Raw genomic sequence first — 19,955 nt, 5'->3', positions numbered from 1 at the left:
TTAAAAGGGTTGACTGAATCCCTTAAAATGTGTATTCATTACATATATATATATATATATATATATACAGAATTTAGAAATAGAATGAAAATATGTAAATAAATGGAAAAATAACGAAATGTTATAGAATTATAGGAAGAGATAATTACTAAGTCTGAGGCAACATTTGAGAAAGGAAAGACAGATTTAACCACAGAGCATAGAATAAAAGCATATTTTAGAAGTATAATTTAGTTTTACAGGGCAAAGCTCATTGAAGATAATGAAGTAAAGTGAATGTTTCAATTGGATTAAAGCTCAGAAGTCTGTAACAGCAGAAAAGATTACATTCATTTCTGCCAAGTTAAGAACATCAAACTAAAGTAACTAATGTAAATGTTGCCAAGTTTACCTAAGCTCTTGTAAAGCAATTCACGCATGAAGAACAAGCCACAGAGTCCATTTAGGGCAATGTTCATTGCTGGAGTCCGGCTCCAGCCAAGTTCGAAATTCAAGAAGGGTGCATGGAATAGGCATAGAGAAAATAAATGGACCACTACAATTTCAGGATCATAATGGACAATGAGAGAAAGCTGTCTGCTTTGTTTATACAAAAGCAGTCACAAACTTTTTCACAGACTTTTGACATCATGGTCAAGTGGGTGTTTCCAAGGATAATTCTGCAGTTTGTTACACCTTAGAGCAGGATGTTATCCATCCTGACCCTGTGATCAGGAAGTTCTCAATAGACAGTGCATATCAATCATAAACACACTCCTACTACAATCCTCATTCTACAACTTAATCTGGAATCAATTAAGGGAGGAAATGCATCACAGAAGGAGGGAGCTAAAGATCAAGAATGGTCAATGGGGGCAGCAGAGACAGAGACAGAGACAGCATGAGTTGTAAAAGGCCCTGTGCCAAGATGTTATCAGCAACATCAACTTCCAAGCTCACATTGATAGTAAAGACCAACTGTGCTTAGTCAGAAAATGCCTAAATAGATTACAGAAATCTCAGCGGAGTTGTCCATGCAAAGGGAGGTGGAAATGCGTTCAGGTGGATGCAGAGACATCTGCCCAGCCCTGCAATGCAGCGGGAAATTTCTGCAGCCCTGCCTGCAATGGAACAATACTCTCCACACCTTTGTGTCTTTCACAACCATCACATGGACCCTAGCAATTCATCTTACATTTACAGAGGCAGTAAGTGAAATGGTGCTTATCCTTGTCTGAGGGTGGAGATTATTGCTTGATAAGAAACCTCAGTTTGGGAAAATGAAAAAGTTCTTCATTGGACACTGATGATGGACACACTTAATTCCACTCAACTGTAAATTGAAGAATGGCTAAGAATTTAAATTTTATATTAAAATATTCTCTCTCATCTGTAATTTTGATTTCCATGGTTTTAGCTACCTAAAGAAAACTGAAGTCCAAAACATTTCAGACCTAAAGAGCCAGAATGAAGCAATTAATGAATTTTAAATCGCATCCCAGTCAAGTAGTGTGATTAAATCCAGTACCACTTCTCTCTACAATCTGGGATGTGGATCTTTGATTTGTCCAACGGCCTCACACTGTCTATGCTACCTATCCATTAGTCACAAAGCAGCCATCTCGTTTGTTACAGTTGCTGTTGCAATACCATGATGCTAATGGTATGATATCCCTGATTACTTAATAATGCCCAAGAATAGTCAGACTAGAAATTTGGATATGTCCAAGAGAAACTGTGCAGTGCTACCTCTAATGGAAAAGGTGCATATTTTCAATAAGGAAAAAACAAACAACCCCCAAGCTGAGGTTGCTGAGACTTTGAATAAGAACATATTTTCTACTTAGAAAATTGTGAGGAAAGAAAAGCATACATACTAGGTTTGCAGTCACACCTCATGCTGCAAAAGTGATGATCACAGCATGTGATAAGTATTTAGTTAAAATGGAGAAGGTAGAAAGTCATAGTTTCATATTCTTGAGGTTTTAGGCATTCATGAGGGGGTCTTTATGTGTATCCCTCATGAATAAGCAGGAAAAGCTTTATGTTTTACCACACTAAACATAAAATATCTGTGGTGAAGGCAGTTCCCAATGTGATTATAAAGGACACGATGGTGGTGTAATCGTAATGGACAAAAGGAGGGAGGAGGCATCGCTCCAAGAGATTCTTAGTCGGTTTAAAACTTAATTATACCATGATTCCTTTTGATTATGTTACATATTACACTCTTAAAAACCTTTCAGTCATCTGTATTTTCTTAGTATATTGGAAAAAGCCTACATTCAAAGTTTTCTCTGTGATGATTCCTAAGAGTTCTAACAGCTTTCTTGATGCGAGTCTAGTATCCTGATACCCTCCACTGTGCAAGCATCACTGTTTGATACGTCCACTCTCACCCTATTGTAAGATTTTCCTGCAAATATTGACAACTTAACATGTAATTACACCAAACTTCCTCCATTAACGAAGTTACATCTTTTAAAAAAAAAGATTTTTCATTTTTATTGGAAAGACAAATATATAGAGAAGAGGAGAGACAGAGAGGAAGATCTTCCACCCACTGAGTCACTCCCCAAGTGGCCACAATGATCGGAGCTGAGCCGATCCCAAGCCAGGAGTCAGTATCTTTTTCTGGGTCTTCCACGCAGGGGCAGGGTCCCCAGGCTTTGGGCCATCCTCGACTGCTTTCCCAGGCTACAAACAGGGAGCTGGATGGGAAGCAGGGCTGCTGGGAATAGAACTCGCACCCATATGGGATTCTGGCGCATGCAAGTCAACGACTTTAGCCACAAGGCTACCACATCGGGCCCAACCAAGTTATATCTTGAATTCCAGTGTGCACATGAATATTTTGTGAAACAACATTAAATGTGTTCAGAGCTGAGATTTAAACTCATGTATGAGCATAGATGCATTAGTTCAACTTCAAAGAAATACTCTAACAGCTATTTAACTACTAGTATCTTACAGAAATAAACATTTAATAATGTGAAACTTCTTAAATTCTGTAATAATTTAAATACATGAAATCAAACAGACTATGTCTCTAAAGTGATGCTAGTATCGCAAGGAAAAAAATAATAAAATCATGTTCAAAACCTTCAAAAGGACTTTAACATTGAAATAGAAGCCCTCAGTCTCTCATTGTAAAGTAGTGTAATATATTTCTCAGTATTGGTGTTAAAAAAGGCAGGCTCCAATAAAAAGCTAAATACACAGAATATAATGTGAAGAATGTATGTTCTCAAGTTGTCAGGAGCCATCTCAGTAAGTTCACCTAGACAACAGAACAAAGGGACTTAACTGATATCTGTAGATCCTTTCATCCTACAGATGCAGAACACGCCGTTTTTTCGATCTGCACATGGAGCCTTCTCCAGGACTGATTACATCATAAGGCTTAAAACAAGCTTTAGCAAATCTTATTTTAAAGATTTATGTATTTTTATTGCAAAGTCAGATATACAGAGAGGAGGAGAGATAGAGAGGAACATCTTCCGTCCGATGATTCACTCCCCATGTGACTGCAATGGCTGGTGTGGTGTTGATATGAAGTCCGGAGCTAAGGGGTTCTTCCAGGTCTCCCACGCGGGTGCAGGGTCTCAAGGCTTTGGGCCGTCCTCGACTGCTTTCCCAGGCCACAAGCAGGGAGCTGGATGGGAAATGGAGCTGCTGGGATTAGAACCGGCGCCCATATGGGATCCTGGTGCATTCAAGTTGAGGACTTTAGCCACTAGGCCACCATGCTGGGCCCTGCCTACCCCTTAATAGCAGAAAGATACAATCTTTCATTTGAAGTGTAGAGAGCACATGTTTCCGGAATATGTCTTCTAACAGAATAAAGCCAAAAAATAACACAAGTCATTGTAATGTGTTCCTTGTTCCAGATTCAGAACCCCTAAGGAATCTAATGTGAGTACAGGTGTTCGGAGAGATTTGGAATTTGTTCTTGATTTGTTCTAGCCAGTATTGCCAAAAACTACATTTACAAAGGTTTACTATATTTGAATTAATTTAGCAGGCCATTCATATACAGTATTTCTGCTATAATGCCTCTGATACTTTTAATGTGTGTTTATGATGTCTAATGAAGACTTACAGAAATAAATAAATGTTGTGTGGTTTATAATAAAGATGACTTATTTCAATAACTCAAGTTGGCCTTTCAGATTTGTTTAGGGAATTTCTAGTAAGCAAGCACAATCATACTTCATGCCAAGTATGTCTTATTTTGGAAAAAATTGGTTAAAGCGTTGTGAGCATAGATCTTGTTGCTTAGAATACAGATAGATTACATTTGCATTTAATACAGTTATCAAGATAGACAACAAAACCCTTGAGCAACATGAAGCAACACTCCCCACTGCTAGTTACTGGTCAACTGTAACCTATAGGTTTTTCAGGCTTCCTAATCATTTTTATTTTACATCCCCTAAGTCTGCATCAGAAAGAGAAGAGGGGGAGGAAGAAGAGGGAAGATTGTGAGATATCATTATTATCGTTATTTTGCTTCAGAGAAGTCAAAAGACAGGAGGGAAGGTGGGTGGGGCTTTTCCCTTTGTTCCTCCCCTGACCCCAGATACAACGGAAAATTCATGATATTAGTGTGGAAACAATGGTATTACCCACTTTTCTGTATCCCTTGACCCTTTCTACCCTAATCAATTATGTAAGATTATCAAAAAAAAGAAAAAAAGAAAAAACTAAAAAAAGACAGGAGGAAGTCCATGTATGGATAGGCTTTATTTCAGTTTTCCAGAAAGTCACAGCTACCTTATCAGGAGTGACTGGAGAAGAATTAATGCTGTTTCAAAGCAGTCACAAGTTACCCAAAGTGCTACTTCCCCAGTTTTGTTAAAGAGCTGCTTCATGACCTTTTGGAGAGTCATTTAAGCTAAGTCTCCGAGTCCTCATCTGCAAACTGTGTAAGTGCATCTCACCAGCCGGTCATAAGCTGTTGGTCACCGGACACAGAGTAAGGACAGGTGTTTGTTACAGTTGATGGCAGAACTGGATTTGTGAGACATTGTTGACTGTTACATCACATTTACCAAAACATCTTGATAATGGCATAAGCTTCACCATTAAATTCAAGAGTACTGTAATGGAAAAGATAATAGGCTAAATGACTATCAAGTGCACTGTGATTTAATTGCAAATGTGAGAAATGTTAAAATATTACTGACAAGTGAAAATGAATGGAGGGTTTATGATCATGGGTATTCCATTTATTTCACTAATTCTCTGCTTTATCATTGAGAATAAAAGCCCCAAAGTAAAGAATATTCATCTTAAAATTGACAGTGTTTTCTTAAGATTTGAGTGACTAGTTTTCAAAACAAGATTAAAAGTTACTGGTTTTACATGATGTTGATAATCATGAAGAAATATAATATTTAAATAACAATGTGATGATCAAATATTGAAAATATTTCATTAACAGGTCTAACATGAGATCCATTAGGCATGTATATTTCTGTTATGAGACTCTCTTAAACTAGAAATCACTAATTAAGTATGCATATATCAAAATATGACTGCTCCAGCAAATGAAGAATTTACATATACAATGATTTTAATCAGACTTTCCTTTGATTGCACAATCATCTGTTTTGCATACACAAAATTTGAATTTTATATATGTGATTCAGCATTTGTACATGCATCCAATTATTTTGTTGGTACAACTGAGAAATCCATATTTGATATATTGGGGAAGTAGTTCTCTTTGATTTATACTAATATGGATTTAGATTTCCTTGATTAGTAGGACAGAACTCCCTGGAAGAACTGGGAAATGAGTCTTGCTTTTAGTTATAATAGAAGATAAAGCTATTATAATTCTATTTGTTGCTAAGAAAAAGTGAAAAATATGCTTTAGCACTCACTTCTGCTGTTTTCTCCCCTTTTTTGGGATTTAGTTCAAATTCCAAGCGAGACTTCAGTTCACAGGAGGGACGTTTGCGTGGCAATCATATTGAGGCCACTCAATTTTCCACATTGTTGGTCTCTAAATGATGGGAGTCGGCTGTTGATTCCTACTACTCTTAAGCAATAGAGGGAATTTAGAGCTGGTAAAAACTACCAAATCTATAGTCCTGGAGACAGATGTTATCTGTGGAGTTGCTAGAAGAAAAATAGCTGAAACGCAGTGAGGCAAAACTCCTTTATTTCATTAAGAACTGCTGAACCATCAAGACTTTCTTTGGCCCTCAGTGTAGGCACTGTGGTAGGGAATCCACAGTGATAAACAAAACATCTTATTTTTCAAAGATGTCTATTTTTTGGTAAAGGCATTTCAGCATTTCCGATAGGACACAGGCCTGCTTAAAATTCAAAGTTATCCACAACTTCATAACAAGACCTGTCGTCATCGGTAACAGCAGGGGACATTTTGCAGACGAATGCCTTTTTTTTTTTTTTTTTTTACGAATGCTCACCTGAGATACAATTTGGCTCCCTAAGCAGATCTCAAATCACTGTTGTCTATCTTGTTGCTACTTGCGCATTGATATGTACTTTAGAATACTTAGGCCTACCTTAGTTTCAGAACAGAAATTCAGTTTGTAAACATTCACAGTGTTGCAAAACTCTACTTGACAAGTGGCTGATATGACACTAGGAAAATTCCCCCAAAGTCTCTGAATTTCTGAACTTTGAATCCTTTTAAAAATTTATGTTATTTTTATTGGAAAGTCAGATATACAGAAAGGATGAGAGACAGAGAGGAAGATCTTCCGCCCACTGATTCACTCCACAAGTGGCCACAGTGCCTGGAGCAGAGCTGCACTGATCCAAAACCAGGAGTCAGGAGCTTCTTCTGGGTCTCCCACGTGGGTGCAGGATCGAAGGCCTTGGGATGTCCTTGACAGATTTCCCAGGCCACAAGCAGGGAGCTGAATTGGAAGCAGGGTCGCCGGATTTACAACCTGTGCTCATATGGAATCTCGGCACATGCAAGATGAGGACTTTAGCCACTAGGCTACTGTGCTGGGTCCTGAGCTTTGAATCTTATCATTTACTTCTACAGTGGATTTTCATAATGAATTTTGCATAGGATACTTACATAACATGCAATTATTGAAATGATTCCAGATTAAATTTTTTTTACAATGTCTGTTCAAAGATATTTTATATTTTTCTTCCTTCCTGTGTTCAATTTCAATCTCAGGAAATGAATAAACTATAGCAACTTAAATATAATATAGGGTTCAGTGCTGTGTTATGGTTCACAACGCAGCTACCTTTGATACCAGCATCCCATATGAGTACTATTTCAAGTTCCAGCAGTGTTATTTCAATTCAGCTCATTGCTGACACACTTTAGAGAAAAGCAGATAATGGCCCAAGTACTTGAGCTACTCTACCCATGTGGGAAACTCAGGTGATGTTCCTGGTCTCAGCCTGGCACAGCCCTGGCTACTGAAGACACTTGAGGAATGAGCCAGAGGATGGAAGATCTGTGTCTCTCCTTTCTCTGTGACTCTGCTGCTAAAATAACAAATTTTTAGAAAAGCATATAAACCATAGTAATTAGAGTCTACTATAGCTGGTGTAAACCACCCAACTGTGCCACCAGCTTGTGCTAATTGTGCTAATTCTTTTTAAAACAGACAAACAAACAAAACGCATACAATTATTTGGAAGGTGGTGTTAGAGAGAGCGAGATGCTCCATCTACTAGTCCCCTCCCTAAGTGATTGCCAAGGCTGGATGGAGCTGCAGATCTGAAATCAGGAGCCAGGAGATTCTCCGGGTCTGCTGTATAGATGCAGGGGCCCAAGCTCTTTGGGCCATCTTCCACTGCCCACTCAGATACATTATAGGGAGATGGTTCAGAAGCGGAGCAGCTAGGACCTTAGCCAGCACCCATGTGAGATGCCAGCATTGCTGGTGACAGCTTCACTCACTATGCCACAGCACAGCCTTCATACTAGCACTTATTTGCTCTTTTCTTACAATAACTTTGGGCTTGGCTACATCATTTACCTTAGCCACTGGTTTTTTTTAGCAAACCTTATACTAGAAAGGCACTTCTAAAGGGGATTGTCCTTTGGAAGACTCCATGAGCTGCATGCTTTCTGGAAAGTCTAAGCTATTCTTTTATGCAGGAAGCAACTGTGCAAAAACTTATCGTTCAAGAAAGGGAGACCATATGGAGAACTGAATCCTTCAGGTACGCTCCAATTTCACTGCAGCCACCTGGGTAAACCCAGCCCTAATATGGTAGGACAGATTAGGTACCAGGTCAATCCTCACAATCAGGAGAAACAAGTTGTTATTTACTGTCAGTGTGATTTGGGGTAGTTTAAACACAGATCCTTTACACACTCCATATCAAAATCAGGTTGTATTATTTGTTTAACTCTGTGACTTAAGTGGGTTATTTAAGTTTTCCTATCCTAAGATTCTCCTGTTCCACAGAATGGGACATGATTTCATTAACTCATGACATTGTTGAATGGATTGAAAAAAATAATGAAGGATTTATCACAATGCCTGAGGAATAATAAGTACTTAATGAGTGATAATAAGTACACTGATTTGTACTCATTGTATCAACATCACATTATCAGGAGAACCAATGAGAAAAAATAAAATATGCTAAATGAAAAAATAATCACTACCAGCTCATTTCAATCACTACCACCATTATGACAAATCTCACTACTAACACCGATGCCAGCACTAATTATTATTGCTAACAATGTCATGAATACACTTTTGATAGGCAGTATTTTCAGAATTCTTCAAGCACCTAAAGTGATTTGATGGAGGAAAATAACCAAATGTGGTAAAAGTCTTCTGTAACTTAGGATCAAAAGTATTTATGGTACTTTTTCTGTTTGATTTCTCAGTAAGTTATTTCTTAGGCCACTGGTGATATACTTCTGTTGTTTTAATCCTAGCATTCAATATTTTTAAAGATTTTGTTTCCAGTATTGTCATTTTAAATTGTGTCTAAAGCAATAAAAAAATTGAAATGCAGATTGTGTGAGCGTGTCTTTAGGAAAAGCAAATGTTGCTTTGAAACTTTGATCTCAGGTAATTCAAGTAAAATAATCATAAAAAAGAAGGGGGATACACACGCAGACTGAAATAAAGCAAGGAAGGTGTAGCATGTGGTATTGAAGCACTGGATTCAAGGACCGGCCCTGCGCCAAGAAGACAAAGCCACTGCTTGTGATGCCAGTATCCTCGATGGGCACTGTTTTTTTTTGTCCTAACAGTTCCACTTCCTGTCCAGGTTTTTGCTAATGGCCTGGGAAAAGCAGTTGAGACAGTTCAAGTGTTTGGTATCCTACCACAAATGTGAAAGACCTAGATCCTGGATTTGACCTGACACAGGACTGGCTGTTTAGGCAACCTGGAAGGTAAACTGACAGATAAAATATTCTTTTTCTCTTTCTCTCTCTCTCTCTTTCTACTTCTACTGTTCCTCTTCATTCTTCTTCTCCTCCTTTCTCCATAACTATTTCAAATAAATACATGAATCTCTTTTTAAAAATCAGCTTCAAACCTCCATTCTTGTTTACAATCATCTAGGATGCACATTCAACTTAAGATTTCTGATCACCACACTCTATTAAACATCATCTATATTTGTAACAATTACAACAAAGATCGCATTCACACAGATTGGAAATGCACCAAAATGAATTAGACATTATTAATATAAGTTCAGGTATGATATGACTTAATTATATGAGATATTTCCATGTATGAAATTTTCTATCCATGTACAGATCCAATTATTGAATAGTTGTATATTCTCTTTTGAAAAAGAGATATGCTTATTTATTTATTTAAAGGAAGAATGATATAAAAAAAGGAAAAGAGAATGATACAAAGATAGAGATTTTGCATATGCTGGTTCTCTGAATGTTCATAATGGCCAGGGCTGTAAAATGCAGAGGCCAAGAACCCAGAACTCCAAACTTGTCTTCCAGAGGTGGCAGTGTAAGCACTTGCAACTTTTTCTCTTCCTTTCCCAGTTGCATTAGCAAGGAACAGGACTGCAATCAGAAGACTTTAGAATGAATTAATTTGGTCTGGATGGTTCCCAGGAGTTACTATTTATCTGCCCAGTTTGAAAAGCATTTATAAAAACTCTTAAGTCGAAAAGTCCAATTGATTTTGGAAGATCAATTTTCAAGGCTTCTATAAAACTCTAGGTCTGAGGAAGTTTCAGACTTTAAACTAGTAATTTAGCCTCTTGATTATTAATGATAACTCAACCTCACTCTCACATACCAATGCATGCAGTCTGTTATCGCAGTAATTTGTTGGAGATACGAACAAGCTGAAGAATTATTTTGGGTGTCATTCGTAATTTTAATTGAATGTGATAGAAAACCAAGAGTATTGTACAACATTTTCAAGGCAAAAACTGAACTACTTTCATATTCAAGAATGATAAAGTTTTGTATTACGGCAGACTATCTAATATCCATGATCATTGGTGCGTTTTATAATATGACCATTATAAGGCAATGGTATCATTGTCCTTAAATAGATTACAGTATTTGAAGAATATATTGGAAAATAAGATACTACATTTTGACCATCTGACAATTACCAAACTCAAACTCATTGATTACCCATAACCTTGTACAGTTTAGCAAAGATTAATGAGATGAAGCAGAATAGAGAGGGAGCTGGAAAAACCAACTTCTTGTGTTTGAGTAAACTAAAACAGGATTTCTTTTCCTCTCAGTATAACACATGATGAAATATAAGCACTGAAACAGATGCAAATCAAATGCTGGAAAATTAAGGGCATAATTGAAGTTTCTTGAATATGAACAATCCAGAGAGGATTACTTATAACACCTTGCTATTTGCAGCATTGACCCTATGCTAGCAGCTTCAACATCATCCAGAAGTTCACAGAGATTCAGTTTTTTGACCCCATTTCAGATCTACTGAAGTGGTCTGTGTTTCTTTACGCGACAGCACAGCTAATGCAAAGACATATTAAGGTTTGAAAAGCAAGCACTAATACAATGTAGTTTCCGACGCTTCTTTCTCTGATATTTACTTCTCCCTAAATCACATCATATAATACCCCTTACAGTTACCCTAGTCTTTCTTATTCAAAACTGATGTGAACTTTCATTAAACCAACAAACCTTCTTCGATCTTACCCCCAGTCAACTCCCACTCTGGCCATCTTTCATTGTACTAAAAAGTCGTATCTGGTGACCAGCGAGGGGCAACACAAAAGTGTTCTTTCATGATTATGCAGGAGAAATAGGCAACGCTTTCTTTCAATGTGGTTTTCATAAACTGTGAAGCAGTCCAAGATGTAAAATGGATGAAAATCTTATATAATTTTTTTCTCTTCTTAAAACGACCAATTTGCCAGTCCTGGAACATTATGCATGTATGTTGGGCTTACTGTCCCCAAACAGACATAATGACTAGTAACTTCTTCAAAGAGAGTTCAGAATGAAATAAAGTGCCCACAGAAATCTTAGTTTTCAATAAATACCCATAGTAACACAAGGGAACTAGGTAAGTTAAAGCATGCACATTTTCTCCCACTATCTTTGTTAGAATAAGAGAGAAAAAATATGGATTTGTATCACTAAATATCAATATAAACACTGGAAGATATTTCTTATAAAACTGAAATAATAGCTAACAGAACTTCACTTCACTGAAGATGTTAAACATGTGGATAAAAACCAACGCACAAGCAAACAAACCTCTCCATTGACCAAAATCAAGTTTGACACTAAAATATTACAGCTATTGGAAACAGGAAAGAAGGAACATCTATAACTGCCTAATGGATTGCTTGAGGAAAACCGATTCAAGTAACATAACCATAGGTTTTAGACACAAAATAATTCATTTTAAATCTCAGAAGAGCCAGCATGTTACGCAGATTTGAGAAGAAAAAACAAACTTACCACAATTGCTCAGTTAATGCATGGGAACAATCATCTGAAACAATAAAAACATATTTTATTATAATCTGAAAACCAATAAATCTTTTAAATTGTGTTAAAACAGATGTCACAAACGCATCCACAGAAGTAAAATAAATCATAAATGGTAATACTATATCTGCTATCAATCATCTGAATGTTTCTAACAAACATATTTTATCACCAAAATTTGAGTGCCAAAACAGATGTGGCTTTTTAAAAATATATATTTTTTCAAAGACTTCCTGACATGGTATATTTTTGCATCAGTGTTTTCTTCCAATAACATGTTTCAAAAGTAGATAGAATAACAGATTCATCCATATCATAATATAGTCTTGTTTCTGGCACAAATATAATTTTGAAATACCTTAACACAAGCCCTAATAGTGCCTTCCCTGAGCCCGGAAATTCTCTTTATGGTCAACAACATGATGCAAAGTCACTGGCATAGTGTTCAGGGTTTTTACTCAGATGCTCTCAGTCTGACTTTCTAAGATTCTCTTCTCAGATTTTCCGATGCATATTCTACCTTTTGAGCTCACTTCTCACAATTTTCTCATGTACTCCTACATGCAAATTTTACAAAACATTCATTTCTTTATTTTCCTTTTTCAGAGAGAGTCTGGGAAGATGGGGGAGAAGAATGGGAGAGGGAGAAAGAAACACAGACAGACTGAAGCAGGTCTTCCTTTTTTGGACATTTGTCCCAATTCCAAAGCCAGCAATAGCATGGACTATATGAGACTGAAGCCAGCAGCCAGAAACCCCTGTAGGTCTTTCACATTCTACACATTTAAGTTCTTTGGCCACCACCTGCTGCCTGCCAGAAGAACTCACAAGAAGCTGGATCAGAAGCTCAGGGAGCACCTGATCCCAGGAAGTCTGATAAGGGATATAGGTTTGCCAGGTGCTGGGCTAATGTGCTGTGCAAGAAAACTTGCCTCTATGGCCAAATTACTTTTATGCCATGTATTATGTACATTCATATGTAGTATATTGAATATCTTTAAAAACATATTTATTATTTGCCCTATTACAGTTTTGCAGATATAGGCATTGTTCATTTCATCTCTTCTTCCTTCCCAATCTCCTTCACCATTATTCCCCCAATTATCACAATAGTACAGTCTTTTAGCAACAGCTACAAGATTAACTTTCTGCTATTTTAAATGTAGCATTGGGGGGAGGTTTAGTTAGAGGTGGAAAATCTAGTATCATTCTGTATGGATATATTTTCATGTTTCAAAATGAGTCCTATTTTTATTCAGGAGTAGAGACATGTACTGCAATGTAACTTTACTTCCCTGTGTGGGAATTACATTTTACAGTCTCTGTTATATCACTCATCTGTGACAGTTTATGTATATGCTTCACTACCTACGTTTCTTCATTTTATAATTTCCCTAAAGGTGGTTGTATGTCAGAGAGAACATATGATATTTTTTCTTATTGGGGTTGGTTTATTTCACTAAGTGTGATAGGCTCCAGTTGCACCCATTTCATTGCACATGGTATGATTTCATTCAATTTTATGATTGAGTAGTATTTCATAAAGTAGATTATGTCAGTTTCTTTATCCATTCATCCACTGATGGACATTTGATTTTTTTTCCCTTGCCTTCGCTATTGCAAAAAAATTTCTAGTGAAGGTTTCAAAACAGGCAGAGAATGGAATTTTAAATGTTCTTATTGTAACAGAATGAACCACAAATTAAGTGATGCATATGTTAAACATCTTGATTTGATTATTACACAACGTATACATGTATCAAAACATTGCACCACGCCGTACAAGTATGTTCAGTAATTACATGTCACTTAAAAATAAAATAAACCAAAACAGAAAGATGGGAGCCTCTGTTTTGACTTCAGAGATGCTGGAAGAATAGTGAACAATTGAATCATCCAAATCAAGTAACACGTAAACTTCACATGTATTTACAGAAAGTATTTTAACGATGTTTTTGAGTAATTTCCAAATGTAATTGTGCGCATATAACTTAACACATCCAAATCTCCTGATTGACTATTAAATTATGATATGGAATGCTCATTTTCTATATGCTAAAAAATCTTGGAATTTGAATGTAGGAATGGGATACTAGTTTGGATATCATCCTAATAGTGCAGTCACGTGTTTCGCTTCTGAAAAAGTGAAAAACAAATTGGATGTGCATTAGTCCCATCTATGCATATCTAAATTAGACAGGCGGTTGAAATAAGTCAGCTATGTCTATATTGATTTGTACAACCAATTACAGAAATAATTACAAAAACAAACGCAAATTGGTACCGATTCTGGGCACAGACTTTTTTTTTGCAATGAAGTTCTTATAGTTCTAACATCACTAAAATACAAAATGTAGCTGTAAACACACATATCTTCCTGTCTAACTGTTACACATATATTCAATATATACATACGTGGTCAAAGGAATTCCCCTAGTTCCTAAGTGCATCAGATTGTCTTCCTTTGAAATTTACTCTCCTTCATAACAAAACAACAAAAAATAAGTCCTTGTTTTCCATTATTAGGCCAGAGTCTAGCACTTGCAGTGAAGTAGAAAATGAAGGGGAAGTGTCTGGGAATAAAATGAATTGATGTAATATTCCATAAACAGTCCTGAGCCAAAGGCATGGAGTAGGCTTTACTTACAAAAACAGAAGTTCAAATATGAGGTATATATTTTTTCCTGGAATATAATATCTCTTACTTCAGATCCTTGAGTTACTTTTTTGCAAGGCAAATTATAAGTATGAATTAAAAAGAAATGCATCAGACATTGATAATAACTGATAGTGAATGACCTACCATAGAAAACGAAATACTGTATAAAACATAATAAATATTTTCATTTTCAAAATGTTTAAAGATTTTAAAAAATATATTTGAGTCAGTTTGTGGTGAGGGTGGGTAATGGTGTTATGGGTGAGAGAGAGGCAGAAGAAAGTGTTGAAGGTGCAACATCCATGGCTAGGCCAGGCCAAAATAGGAACCCAGAACTCCGTCTGGTTCTCCTACATGATTGTCACCTGGTCCAAGGACTCGGTCCATCTTCTGATGATTTCTCAGGCATATAGAGGGAAGGAATTCAGAAGTGAAGCAGAAGGAACTAACTGGCACTCTCATGGCATGCCAACATCGCTCTGGTGGCTTAATTAGCTTTGTTGCAATTGTAGCCTTGCAAATACTGTATTTCTTGGAAAGCTGAAAGACACAGGTAAAGAAATCTCCAATAGTCAAAACAGAAGAAATGGTAGCGATGAGTTCCATGCAGCTCTTGACATTTGATTTTCTGGGATATTTACCGATCTTAACAAAGAGCCTTGCTTTTAAGAACACAAGTTGTAAGTCCGTGCTAATGGCCTGTGAAGGCAGTGGAAGATGGCCCAAGTTCTTTAGATTCTGCATCCATGTGGGAAACCCAAGGGAAACTCCTGCTCTAGGCTTTAGACCAGCCTAGTTCTGGCCACTGAGGGGAGTGAACTGGTCTTTTACTTTGTGTCTTTTACTCTCTCTTTGTAAATAACATTTAAGTAAAATAAATATATCCTGAAACAAAACACTTTTTGAAAAGAGGAATCTGTAACTCATTGAATGTATAGGGCTGGTGATATGCATTGGGACTCTATCACAGATGTAAGAATTAGGAAGGCAAGATAAATGGAGAGTGCAGCAGTAACAAAGAAGGGGAAACCAGGTCACAGAACATAGAGTGCTAAGTATTGAGAGAGGGCATGGAAGGTAACATGCGCATAATTCACGCGGTGTTTGGCTAGACAGAAAGGTTTAATATGGTTTTCAACAAGTTCTACCTCAGGCCATATTCTGTCATAGTGGCCCTAACAAGCAAAGCAGTATGCTTATAGTTTAGACTTACTAAAATCATACTTCTCTCCTTTATATATATCATAGATTCATGATAAACATGAGTGACATTATAATAATTTGTAAAATTTAGCGAGTTCTTTTTATTCCTGGTGCTGAGCACTTCTTGTAACATTTTTTATGCTTCAAGGTAAAATCCCACAGACATTCCCACTTCAGTCGGAAAAAAAAAAAAAAAACATATTCTGACAATACGCTTTCCTGAACTGCAAAAAACAGGAGAAAAAAATGGATAAATTCATGATGAAGTTGCAGCTAAATCTCAATCTATTTATTGCACTTGATCTATTTTTTTGCAGATTAAAACTGAACATGAGAAAATACAATGGCTACTTGACCAAGATCATAAAACACTGCAAAAGTTGTACACAAAGCAACAATGCACAGCTCATGCCACGAGAATAAATAAGGTAAAAATATAGAGAATAATTTAGAATCTCTTGAATCCTAAATGAAATAGAAATATGTAGAGACCACTCGAAGCAAATCTGCCAAGCAATGTTTTGCTTCAGGGAATGTTTTAAAGCATTAGTGAGTGTAAGTTGGCTTCACGTTCAATTAGTAAAACTGTAAACTCAGGAATTGCATTTTAGCAAGGTTGTAGTTTGCGTTTGTGCAATGTTAGATTGTTGCTTGTTAAGTCAAAATAAAGCAATGACTAAAACATGGTCTCAAGAATAAATTATTGCAGCTGGTACAAAATTGAATTCCTTTCTTTTTTGAGAGAGAATTTAGCAAAATTTATATTCCCATATTTTCATTATTGTCTCTTTCTAAATTTTTTCTGCAACATTGAAATTTTTTTCTGTAGTTTTTGGCAATCATACTGATGTTTCGCCTTTGGTTTTAACTTTTCTTCAAATAATGTGTAATTTACTACACAATATAACCACACCAGCTTTACATAATTTCTGCAAGCGTAACCTGTGCCCCAAATTAGCAACTGTGACATTTAATTTTGCTATTAATTTCCTTGTAGTACATTAAAAATGGGTTATTTGGAGCCTGGTGCCATAACCTACTGGCTAAAGTCCTTGCTTTCCATGCACCAGGATACCACGTGTATGCCAGTTCATATCCTGGGTGTTAGACTTTCCTTCCAGCTACATGCTTGTGGCTTGGGGAAGCAGTAGAGCAAGGCCCAAAGCCTTGGGACCCTGCACCCACATGGGAGACCCAGAAGAAGGTCTTGGCTCCTGGCTTCACATCAGCTCAGCTTTGACTGTTGTTGCCACTTGGGCAGTGAGCTAGCGGATGGAAGATCTTTCTGTCTCTCCTCCTCTCTGCAAATCTCAGTTTACAATAAAAATCAATAAATCTTTTTTTAAAAAAGTATTCTTTTGAAGTTTCTGTGTGGAATATGCAGGGGTAATGCAAGATTTATTTATTTTTCATTCTATTTACAGGACTAAAATGCATAGAGAAAATTTAACATGTATGATTTCAAGGAGAATGTTTACATTTAGGAACATAGATATTTATGGAGCATACTGAAGCCATCACCTAAATATAAATGAAGTGAGTCTAATGCTTTGACTTGAGGAAATGGAAAGGTGAGTACTGCCCCCCACCTCTCTGTTTTTTTTCCCCATTACAATTAAAAGGCTTATAACATAAAGCTTGAAGCATCTACTGGTTCACACCTCAGACAGCAGTGCTCAAGGTTGGACCAGTCAAAGCCAAGAGCTCAAGCAGGATGTTCTTTTCCTTTGCCATTATCAGAGTTGGATCAGTGGAGCAGATACTCCCACTTTCGATCCAGATTGGTTCCCATATGGACATATGTCCCATATTAATGCCAGCATTGCGGGTGGCAGCTTTACCCACTATATTGTAATATTGTTCTGTCCTCCCACTTCTATCAACTTTTGTTTTTCATTAGAATCAGGTGTCTACTGGAAAAAAAAATTTCCAGTTGAGGTAAACCTCTTTCTTCATAATTCAAACTAGGACAATGAGGAGAATTTTGACATAATTACTGACTTTTCAATGTCGCTCCTATTAGGGGATTAAACCTGTGGAATACCAAGCAGTTAGTGAGACTGAAAGAGTACTTTGGGGAGAAACACTGACAAAGTTAGACACTTGAAGAAAACTGCCTGCAGGATGTATGTGTTGTGGGCACAGGTGAGATGAGGGAGCCCATTAAGGAATACCGATATTGTAAGCTATCTGACATGACACTTTCCCTGTCCATTGGAAAATGCCACCATCTCCTTCACTCATTCTAACATCAATACTTCTGTTTTGTTGGTTTATTTCATTTTTCTATTGCACTTGCAGCTCTTTACAACTATTTATTAGAGAGAAAGAGAAAAGGAGAGAAAAGTCAGTTTGAACCCAAGCATTCTGATATGGGAGATGGGTTTCCTAACTGCGAGACCAAACATTACTGGAGTACCTTGTTCCAATTCAAAACATCAGAACTGTCCAAGATTTAGGTCATTTCCATACAAGGTGACTATGGATGTTTCTCTATACATATTTGTACATATTTTTATATTGATACAAAATTCATTTGGAAACATACACATAGAAGCCACCTAAAGCTTACATACAAATAGATGTATGGATCAAAAAGAGTGGATACCTTTGGGTAAAGAAATTTGGGGGAATCTTTGTCCTGTTTCATTTTCTACAAGCAACACAAATTATTTTCAATGGAAGCTGGAATACTGCAGTATTTTAGAACATAAGCTGTGGCACCCAAAAACTTTATTGAAATCCTAGAGTCACAGTTCACTGGGGGCAAATTAACCCCTTTGGGACTCAGTTGCTTCACTCACCCATTGGTAATTTGGATGAGTCAGATTACATCCTTTGCAGGATTTTCACAAGGAATAAACTCCCTCGCACACAAAAACTAATAATTATTCAATTAATGTTAGCTATATTGGTTTATTTATAGAACACTATTTATTATCCCTCTACTATGTTAGTGTTAAACTGAACATTTGAATTAGACATACAGAAGTTAGAATAATAATTTTAAAAACTAAGGAAGTATAAGACTTTTAATTCTAACATATTACAAGCAAAGTCTAGAAAGCTACCTGGAGGATGAGCTACCTGGAGATGGGACAAAACTGATTAAATTTAAGATACTGAACTTTTTCTCTTTATTTTCTTATTTTTTAAAGATTTGTTTCTTTTTATTGGAAAGGCAGATTTACAGAGAGAAAGAAATACAGAGAGGCAGATTTGCTGTCTGCTGGTTCACTTTCCAAGCGGTCACAACGACCGGAGCTGAGCCAATCCAAAGTCAGGATCATCTTTTGAGTCTCCCAGGTGTGGAGGGTCCCAAGTCTTTGGGCTGTCCTTAACTGCTTTCCCAGGCCACAATCAGTGAACTCTATGGGAAGAGAAGCAGCTAGGTTATGGTCTGGGAGCCCATATGACATCCAGGAGCACGCAAGTCGAGTGCTTTAGCCATTAGTCTATTGAACTGGGCCTGAAAATTTATTTTTTTGAGCACTTAAGCATTTTTCATAAATACCCTCTTAAATTTTCAACCTTTGATGATTTTTTAAAGTTTCATGTGTTTCTTTGAAAGGCAGAAACACACACACACACACACACACACACACACACACAAACACCATGCACACACACTTCTTTTCACTGGTTCACACCTTAATCACCCAACATCCAAGGCTGGGTTAAGATTTAAGGTCTCGATATGAGTCTTCTATGTGGGTGGCAGGGCACCAAGCACTTGGGCCATTATCTGCTACCTCATGGGTAAATATGCAGTTGGATAGAAATCAGAGGCAATACTCCATTTTCTGGCAATGTAACATGGAATGTGGTATTCAAAGTGTCTGCTTAATTCAATATGGCTCAGTGACCACCTTGAGATAGTCAGCAACTCTATGAGCACAGATCACAGAAGTAACATTCACTGTAAAGACAAGAAAGATAAATTGACTGTACCAAAGTACTGATTAAAGTTTCGGCTTTTCTCACATTATTTTGAAATCTTCTGACAGCAACAAAAATGATTTTATGTGAAAATCTGAGTGCCCTCTTAAAACATTGGTTCCTCCTGAGTCCACATTCAACTGTAAAGAAAAATCTAAAACAAATGAAATATCACTCATATATAAGCACTTTAACTGACACTATAGTAAGCATTTGCTCTAACCT

The 19,955-nt window shown here is 36.9% G+C and overlaps 1 protein-coding gene across 1 annotated transcript in view; it reads right to left on the bottom strand.

The window, feature by feature from the left end:
* The window catches only part of PTPRD (protein tyrosine phosphatase receptor type D), a 1,483,320-nt gene that overhangs the window by 999,264 nt on the left and 464,101 nt on the right, over positions 1 to 19,955 (bottom strand). The window contains exon 5 of the mRNA XM_058672196.1: positions 11,900 to 11,933. The gene's annotated coding sequence lies outside the window, so the exon portion shown is untranslated. The remainder of the gene's footprint in view (positions 1 to 11,899; positions 11,934 to 19,955) is intronic.

This window comes from Ochotona princeps, chromosome 14, assembly GCF_030435755.1.
Source record: "Ochotona princeps isolate mOchPri1 chromosome 14, mOchPri1.hap1, whole genome shotgun sequence".
NCBI lineage: Eukaryota > Metazoa > Chordata > Mammalia > Lagomorpha > Ochotonidae > Ochotona > Ochotona princeps.
Note: the sequence above shows the minus strand (reverse complement) of the source record. Positions and strands in the feature narration are given on the sequence as shown.